The sequence below is a fragment of the Panicum virgatum genome, chromosome 3K (genome assembly GCF_016808335.1).
Source record: "Panicum virgatum strain AP13 chromosome 3K, P.virgatum_v5, whole genome shotgun sequence".
NCBI classification, from domain to species: Eukaryota; Viridiplantae; Streptophyta; class Magnoliopsida; order Poales; family Poaceae; genus Panicum; species Panicum virgatum.
The window spans coordinates 3,736,219-3,744,935 of record NC_053138.1 but is presented as its reverse complement, the minus strand read 5'-3'; the positions used below and the strand labels follow the sequence as shown (position 1 = coordinate 3,744,935).

Genomic DNA, 8,717 nt, shown 5'->3' with positions numbered 1-8,717 from the left:
AGATTAAATTGAACGCTTTCATAGTCTAGAGATCAAATTGAGCCGATTTAAAAACTATTTTGGCTATTTTGCAAACTACTACGACGTGTTGGGTCACTTGGCGAGTGGATGGATGGATGGAGTACAACAACGGTATATAGCTAGATCGAGCTCAGTACTCCTGCGTAATGTACGTACGCACCGCCCGCCTGCGCGCACTCCGGCCGGCGACCTGCCTTGCATCCTTGCTCTTGCTTGTCCGTCTAGCTAGCTACGGAGTACGGACTACTCCAACTTACACTGCGAGTCGCGAGAAAAAAAAAAGGAACGGCACGCACGCATCACACTAGCTAGCACTACCACCAGTGCGGGCCGGACTGCGGGCAGGCGCCACGGCTGCCGTGTGGGCCCAACGCGCACTTTTCCTTTCTACAACAGCCCAACGCGCAGTTGGGCAGGGCTCCGCAAGTGCGTGGTTGGGCGACAGCCCACGACCAGGACTCCCACCTCTGCTCCAATCAAATTCAATCATTCGCAAAGAGAAGGCGTCGCGCTCGCACTTTAATTTCCACGCGCCATGGGCGGGTGCGATTAAATATCGCTTCAGTTGATGGATTTCCAAACCATCACCTGAACCACACACGTGCGGATGTTATTTGGGCTGCAATTAAGCCCATTTAAAATTGATTGTGGGCGTTATACTTGTGAAAAGATTCTGTGCATGCAAAAAGATAAGAATGATGATGTCATCCGCATGCATACAAATCTAAAACCAAAAAAGTTATAATTATTAAACCGAGCATCTAAATTAAATTTAGATTGCATCATTTGCTTTCTTATGACAAGATCTTCAAAACAAAACCACACTTGTCTATATTTGCACGATATTTTTTCTAAAAACATTTTTAATACTAAATATTTAATTTCTGAAACTGAGAACAAATATTTTTATAGCACGAACAAATGATAATTTTTAGCGAATAAAAAGTTAAGCATAATGAACAAATAATAATGTACCGTGAACAAAATATTATACATCACGAACATTTAATTGTATGAGATAAGTAATACCACGAACAAATTGGTCAATATCACGGAACAATTTAATCTACAAAGCGAACAAAGAATTTGACGTTTTGAACAAATTAGTTACACGCAGACAAATAATTTTACATGAAGAATAAGTGCATCTACATTGTAAAAAATATTTTTATAAGTATATATACACGTGCTTAACTAGTATATAAAAAAGATAAATTATAAAATAAATCTACGCAACACGTACACAAGTTACATGAATTCTCTAACATAAATAATAATTTATTAAACATCATAAATAAATGATTGTGATGCATGGACTAAGATTTAACACAATTATCAAGAAAGTAATATAATAAAAGATTATATAAGCTGAAAAAGAAAACAAAGGAAAATAAAAAATAGAAGAACAATAAAAATAAAAAGGAGGGGACACTCGTATGCAAACCTGCACAAGTGCGCATGCATTACCTCCGACATGCATGCATGCTACACAACTGCTACATCACTGGCGGACCCAGTGGGTGGTCCGGGTGGGCCGTAGCATACCCTAAGATTTGGCCCACCAACGGATCCCCACTCCCAGCCGGCCTGTCCAAGTGCCAGACTCGGCATCTCCTGCGGTGGCGTGAGGCGTCCTGCCTAGCGACGACGCTGCCTAGCAACGACGCGGCCGACTCGCCGAGCGCCCGCGCCTCAGCCCCTCCCTGCGGCACCGGCGCGCCGCCCGGCCACAGCCGCGCCCGGCGCCCGCCGGGCACCGGAGCTGGCTGGATCTAGACGCCGCGCCGCCTGTCCGCCGTTCCGCAGCCGCCGCGGCCCGCGGCGCCGCCCAGCTGCCTCCGCCTGTCCGCCGGTGCGCGGCAGCCGCCCAGAAGCCTCCGCCTGCCGCGATGCAGCCGGCCAGCGGCCTCCCAACCTCCCAAAGGCCAAAGCCCCAAACCGAAGGTAACTCCTTAACCCTATGGCCTAAGCAGTAGGTTTTTCTTTGATTCCAAAATCTCAACTCATGTGATCCATTTTTGTAAGATAAATTGATGATTGATACATGGATTGATTATTGATTCATTGTATTTTATTTTATGCTTATTTTATGTATTTTTAGGACTTAGTGTGCTTCTACTATTTATATTGTAATCTATAGAAATATTGAACCTAACTGCTTGTATATCTAATTGCTTGTGAATTTTTTTGTGTACCAAATTTTTCTAGATGGTACCGAATATCGAATTGGATATTAAAATTTTGACGCGGCATACCCTAGTTTCAATCCTAGGTCCGCCACCAGCTACATAGGTTAAGCACATTCATCATTATCTGCTACCTCTGATATGGATACAATGCATGCTACGTAGTATACAGGAGGATCGCATGCATCATAAGCTTATTGTCCGTGAATGTCCATACGTCGTTACTACTAGCTGCCTCAAAAATTCTTGTTAGTGCATGTGTCAAAATCTGATTGACCGAAATTGTGAAACAAATTAGGATACAAGGAACCTGCCATGCAAATAATAATAATAATAATAATAATAATAATAATAATAATAATAATAATAATAATAATATAAAGAAATAAAAACAAGAAATAAGCATAGAGAATGAAAAATAAAAAAGTATCGAAACCTATACTCGGCAAGAGAAATCAATGACAAAGAATAAAAATAGAAAAGAAAGCAATCATACACATGCATAGATGGTATTTTCTAGTAGATGCGTACTAGGTCGCATGGCTACATGTAGCCTGACATTGAAGCTTTGAAGGAATCTCTATCTCTTCCCTACTACTAAAAAGCAAGTAAGGGTGACGTTTTGTTTCGTCTATCCCCTTCGACGCACCGCGCCCCGTGCTGTTTCGTCGTGCAGCCTCGGGCGATTATCGACCCTCCATTTGAATTTGCCACCTGCGATCCTCCTACGTTTGAATCCTGCCGCCTGCCCAGCGCCTCCGCGTGCCCGCCCGCTTCGCCCAGGGCTCGCACGTCCTCCGCTCGTTCTCGCCTGCCAAACGCCCGCCCGCCCGCGCGCCGCCTCTCCCTGCTCTCGCGCGGCACCACCAACACTGGGGTCCGCCCGTCGTCGCGGACCTCACCAAGCTCCGCCGCATGCAGCCCTCGCTGGTGCCTTTCCTGCCGGCCGCGGGCTGCTCAGTGCTTGCGGGCTCCCCGGTGCTCCACCGTCCGCTCGCCCTACTCACGAGCACGGGAGCCTTGGGATCCCCAGACCCCGACGGACATGGACGCGCGCAGGCACCTCTCTCGCCGGCTAGGGCCCCGCACGAGGTCGTGGCCTCACAATAATGGCGGCGGCGGAGCTCATTCGTCGCGACGGGCATGAAAGTTATCGGGTGCTCTAGCCTAAGAGGGGGATGAGGTGAATTAGGCACTAATAAAAACTTAGACCTATGGCTCCAACTAGTTTGCACAAAACTTAAACTAAAACATGCTATCTAGATGTGCAACTAGGTTGTTCAAGTGTAAAACCCCTATCCCAAAAGAGTTTAGCAACATATAGCCTTTCCTATTAAGAAACTATTCTATGAAAATAAAGACACACAAATTGCTAGTATGAAATGCGGAAGCTTAAGGAGCGGGATAGGAGATAGCAAACTCTTGACGCGGGTGTTTATCCCGTGGTTCGGTTAGCCACAAAGGCACACCTACATCCACGTTGTTGTAGCACTCACTAAGAGTATTGCTACTCGGCCACCAAGTCTCTTCCGTGAACACAATCACGGTCACCTTGGCCCCGGGTTCCACTAAGGAGCTTCTCCACAAAGGATGGGGGTCTCCACGTCCCCCGCACAAAGATGTCGTCGCCGCTCCACACCAAGTCGGAGGGTCGATGACGTTGCCGGTGAGCTTCACGCTCCAAGGTGCCGGCGTACCAAGCTCTTGTTTTGGTTCACTAGAGAACCATAGCACAAAGGCTCTAAGCCTTGCAATCTCACTCACTATGAGCTAATCCTTTACACAACACTCTCAAAGTGTGCTAAGGGCTAAGGATATGATCTTGATGCTTTTGTATGGCTTGGAGATGTTTTTGGGTGCGTGTGGGATGTCCAGCAACTCCAGCAATCTTCAAATGGCCGGGGTGAGGTGTATATATAGGCCACCAAGTCTTGTAGCCGTTGCTCCAACGGTCAGCTGAAAATCTGCGTACCACCGGAAGAACCGATGCCTCTGGCAGGGGTAGCGTCGGTTCTTCCGGTCACTCATAAACCGAAGTAGCCGTTGAACTCCTGACAGCTGACGCAGTGACCACCGGTTGAACCGATGCTTCACCGGTTTAACCGGTGCTGAAGGAATCTTCTCCTGGACACTGACGTCATTACACCGGTGGTATGCACCGATGCACCGTCGGTTGAACCGGTGCTGAAGAAACTTCTTCTGGGCACTTGACATCGTCTCTGGTACAAAGGACGGCCAATGCACCGATGCCCTTTCTTGGACCGTCGGTTCAATCGATGCCTAAAGGCTGACTTGGCTTCGATTCCATCCTGCACCAAACATCATGGCGTCGGTTCTTCCGACTACCACCGGATGCTCCGATGCCCATGGCGTCGGATCTTCCGGTGCTTCTGATCCGAAGAGCTTTGGGCGGAACCCCCGTAGGGGCGGCCCTTTGGGCCTTGCTACGCCTATCTTCTCTTTCTCTTTGTCATCACTTGAACCTAAAAGCCTGAGAATGATCATCTAAACAATCATATTAGTCCAAGTGTTGTGTTGTCATTCGATCACCAAAATCACTCGAAATGACATAAATGGTGCCATGTTCGTTACAGGGCACTTGGGCGAGACCAGCGGCAGCGGCCGCAGCAAAGCCAGCTTGGCGTGTCAAGCGCTCTATTACTACTTATGCGTCCTCCTTGCTCTCTAGATTCATGATTCTGCTTCTGTGTGGTGTGCCAGTGCCGTTAAACTCGTGATTCGAATGTTGGGATCATGCTTGAGGAACGAGGGGCTTGTGACTTGTGAGCAATCGAAGGCTATGGCGCAACCACATTGCTTTGACTGCCCGCAAGGTGTTTGATGAAATGTCACACTCTATAGTCTTGTTGCATTCCATTCACCTTGGACCTCAAGTTGGTTTAGCTCCGTAATTCTGTGGCTCAAGTTTAGTTTTTCTTTCTCATAGCAAATATATAGTTCTGATCACCAAATTCACATTCAAACGCTTAGATATTGAAACTACCTGTGAGTACTATGGTGCTTTTCACTTATGCGCTTGACTGAGAGTGTGGCGAGTACTCCATTTTTTTCATTAGTGGCTGCTTTTGTACTTATCTGTATTTTAGGGTCTAATGTGGGTTAGCTTGTTTGATTACAGCACGGTCTCCTACTTCTATTACTGTATGGTCATGGATACCGTAGGGCGTAGCTCTTGAAACATTCATTGCCGCATTCTTTTATGTTCACCAGGCTTGCTTGAGATATTCTGTATGAACCTGCTTCTACTGTTGTGAAATGCTAACAACTTGAGATAAATTTTTTTATCCATCAAGATATGCTTGTTTATTTCTGTTTTTTCATTTTCCTATCATGCTTGGCAGACTTGGTAGAACTTGTGTCGTTCAACATTCTAAAATCAGGAGGCTGACAAGTCCAAGTGGTCACGTGCAAGAACGTGAATTGCCAAGGTATGTGAGCTGCTACACTGAATAATGGTGATCCTTTGATGCAAAATAGGAGTGGTATGTGAGCTGCTACACTGATAACATATTTATGCACTGAAGTCATATTTCAATAACATGGAAAAATCTCGGAACCTGTAGCAATCTTGGATGATATGATACACAAAGATGTTTTACCAAATGCATATGTCTACAACTCAATCGTCGGTGCTTATATAGAGTCTGGTGCCATTGAGCAGGCTTTTGTTCTTGCTGAGAAAGTGAGAAGATGAAAAATAGTGGAGTATCTGCAAACATAGTTACCTACAATTTAGTCTTGTTGAGAATACTAGAGCTAGAGCTTTCCTTCTCGCTAATGAACATCATAGAATCACCAAGTTAAGGATGGGGGTTTGTAACCCAAATACTCCTCCAGTGAACCTCTGGTCTAATAGATAGCGTAGAGTTCATGGCAAGAACACCATTGTCCTGCTTGAGTAGCCCCTGGCAAGAGATTTTTTCCCTCAGATATTGGATTGCTCACAGTTATTATGATACCCTTTTATATTGCATCATGGTAGGCTATAGTGTTTCAAATATTTGTGACTTTACAGTGAGCAGTTCCCAGTTTTCGGTTCAGAATTAGGTGCAGGACCAAGCAATTCAGACAATCAGCAAGAAACAGCTGCATGACGAGCATTGGTCGATCAAATCAGTTAGTTTTTTGTACTTTGTTTGATCTCAATCAAAGGTGTGTGAGCATAGCTTCATCTTTGTTTTTGTGGTCGTGGTTAGAAAACTTGTTAGTGGTCTCCCATCTGTCTACTAATGCAATTTACTTTATATACTAATGCAATTTACTTTATATCAACCTCTGAGCTGACAACTATATTTGTGTTAGATCTTCTCTCAGTGATTGGATATATCTGTAAGGATTTCGCTCCTTTTTCTGCCATCATCATGTGATTGCCTTTTGTTTTCTGCCCATGCTGTAGCATTTCATTTTCATTGCTACTTCTTGCATCGATAGAGCGCACGTGCTTGAAATGCTTTTTTATCCTTGGTTTTCTCACGTTACGTGTTAAAAAGGAGATTCTAATCAACTGCTTGTCTTATGCAGGTCCCTAGCCAAATTTGTTTGCTCATCAAGAGTGAAGGCTCAAGCAAGCAACAACTCCCTACCCATTGATCTGCAAAGAGATTGTTTTGCCTAGATCATTTTGACATATTGTTTCGGTAAAGTTCAGTATGAACACAAGGAGTTCGCATTTCATTGTGATTTTTTCCACTCCTTACTTAGACCTATATCAAACGGATTGCATTAGTTTCTATGTAAATGGTGTAGATGGTTCCAGATCATTTGTCCTAACACATAGTTATCTTGAATACTTGCAATATATTATGCATGAATCACTCTTCAATTTTGATTCCAAACTCACATGACAATGAAGATTTAGACACAACTAATTATTAACTTAAGACAGAGATAATTGTCTTAGAAAGTGTACATCTTGTGCTAGTCGATCGACTATGTGTTTTCCTAGCATAGTTTTATCCTTATTGGTCAGCATCTTTCTTTTGTGTTTGTATTCACCATGTCATTTGACCATTAGATGTTTCACAAGATTTTATTTCAGAATAATTGTTATCTTGTTCAAAAATTATATACCCGTAGTAATGCACGGGTATAAACCTAGTATATATATATATAGAAGAATAACAAAGAATAAAAAACTCGCATGGCTACAGACCACAGCTAGCTTGTCCCGTATGCAACTAACTCACAGCCAGGTAACAAAATAGCCCACAACAATGACTATTGGGCCGAATATGCCAAAAACAGCCCAAAATGGGACATGCTCCTTCTTCAGGCGATGGATCCGAAATTTGTAGCGCGGGCGACATATATCCTCCCGGGCCATGGGCCCCTTTTAATTTGGTGCCGACTATTACTGCGTTCGGCTGGTCTGCAGCCTCCGGCCCCTACAGTATTTCTCTCTCATATCACTCCAGCTCCAACATCCAGCCACCAGCCAGGTAACAGTATTTTTCTCTCACATCACTCCAACTCCAGCCTCCAGCTCCAGCCTGCCGAACACGGTGTATACTGTCACGGCGACTATAATAATTAAAAAATTGGTGAACGTACGCATGAGGACGGCCGCAAAAGCTAAAGACCAATTTCGAAAAGATCTAGGAAGGCCACACCACCTTTATGTACGTTCACGTCGTTCACCGGCCCAGCAGCCACAAAGCACTCAAATGTTCCATTCACTCCCACATAATCATAAATATATTATGTGCGCTTTTCGCTTTATATACGCGCACACACACAAATTTACAAATATACGTACTGCCGGATCAGACTTTATATATATGTAATCATTTTACTGCCGCTTTGTGCCAAAGATAGCAAGCAACTCAATTGGCCCATTTCATTCCCAAACGAGTAGAGTAGTCAATTGTGCACGTGCTCCATTTCCATTCCCTCTATCTCGGCGCACGTGCCGTACTAAATTCACAAAGTCGTTCACAGGAAATTTATATATAGTAGCACGGCTATTATTGCAAGTCTTTGTTTTTTTAAAAAAAATAGTTCCCTTGCCGGTTCTCCACTAGCTAGCTTCTTTTAATCTTTGTTATTACGGTGCTTTGCAGCATGTTATTGCATTGCATGCTTGAGCATACAAATCAAATTTTCCTGGAAAAAACAACCGACCACAGTTTGAACACGAAAAGATGCTGATCCCATGAACAAGAACAACACAAATTCAGTCACAAGTCTCCCTCCATTTGTACCCTGTGCATTTGAACATGACAATCATTTTGTCAATGTTATATGCTCATCATAAGAGGAAAGCTAAGTGCAGACTGCCTGCGTGCGGTTTGTATTTTGCAAGAGCATGAACATAAGAAAAAGAAAAAATGAAACCAAGATATCAAGTTATATTAATAAGCCATGCGCGGGTACCTGATGGTACTCTATATAGGCGACCTGGCCTTACATGGGCAGCGGCAAGGTGTACACCACCCGCATGGCCGCACAAATTAGCCAAACACAAGCAGCAGCTTCACTCCACTCCACCAA

General features: G+C 44.3%; 1 long non-coding RNA gene across 1 annotated transcript; it reads left to right on the top strand.

Annotated features, from left to right (window-relative positions):
• Positions 1-4,806: 4,806 nt before the first annotated feature.
• LOC120696870 lies at positions 4,807-7,050 on the top strand. The gene is made up of 2 exons (XR_005684312.1): positions 4,807-5,041; positions 5,570-7,050. It is a non-coding gene; the product is annotated as an uncharacterized LOC120696870 (long non-coding RNA).
• The last annotated feature ends 1,667 nt before the right edge of the window (positions 7,051-8,717 follow it).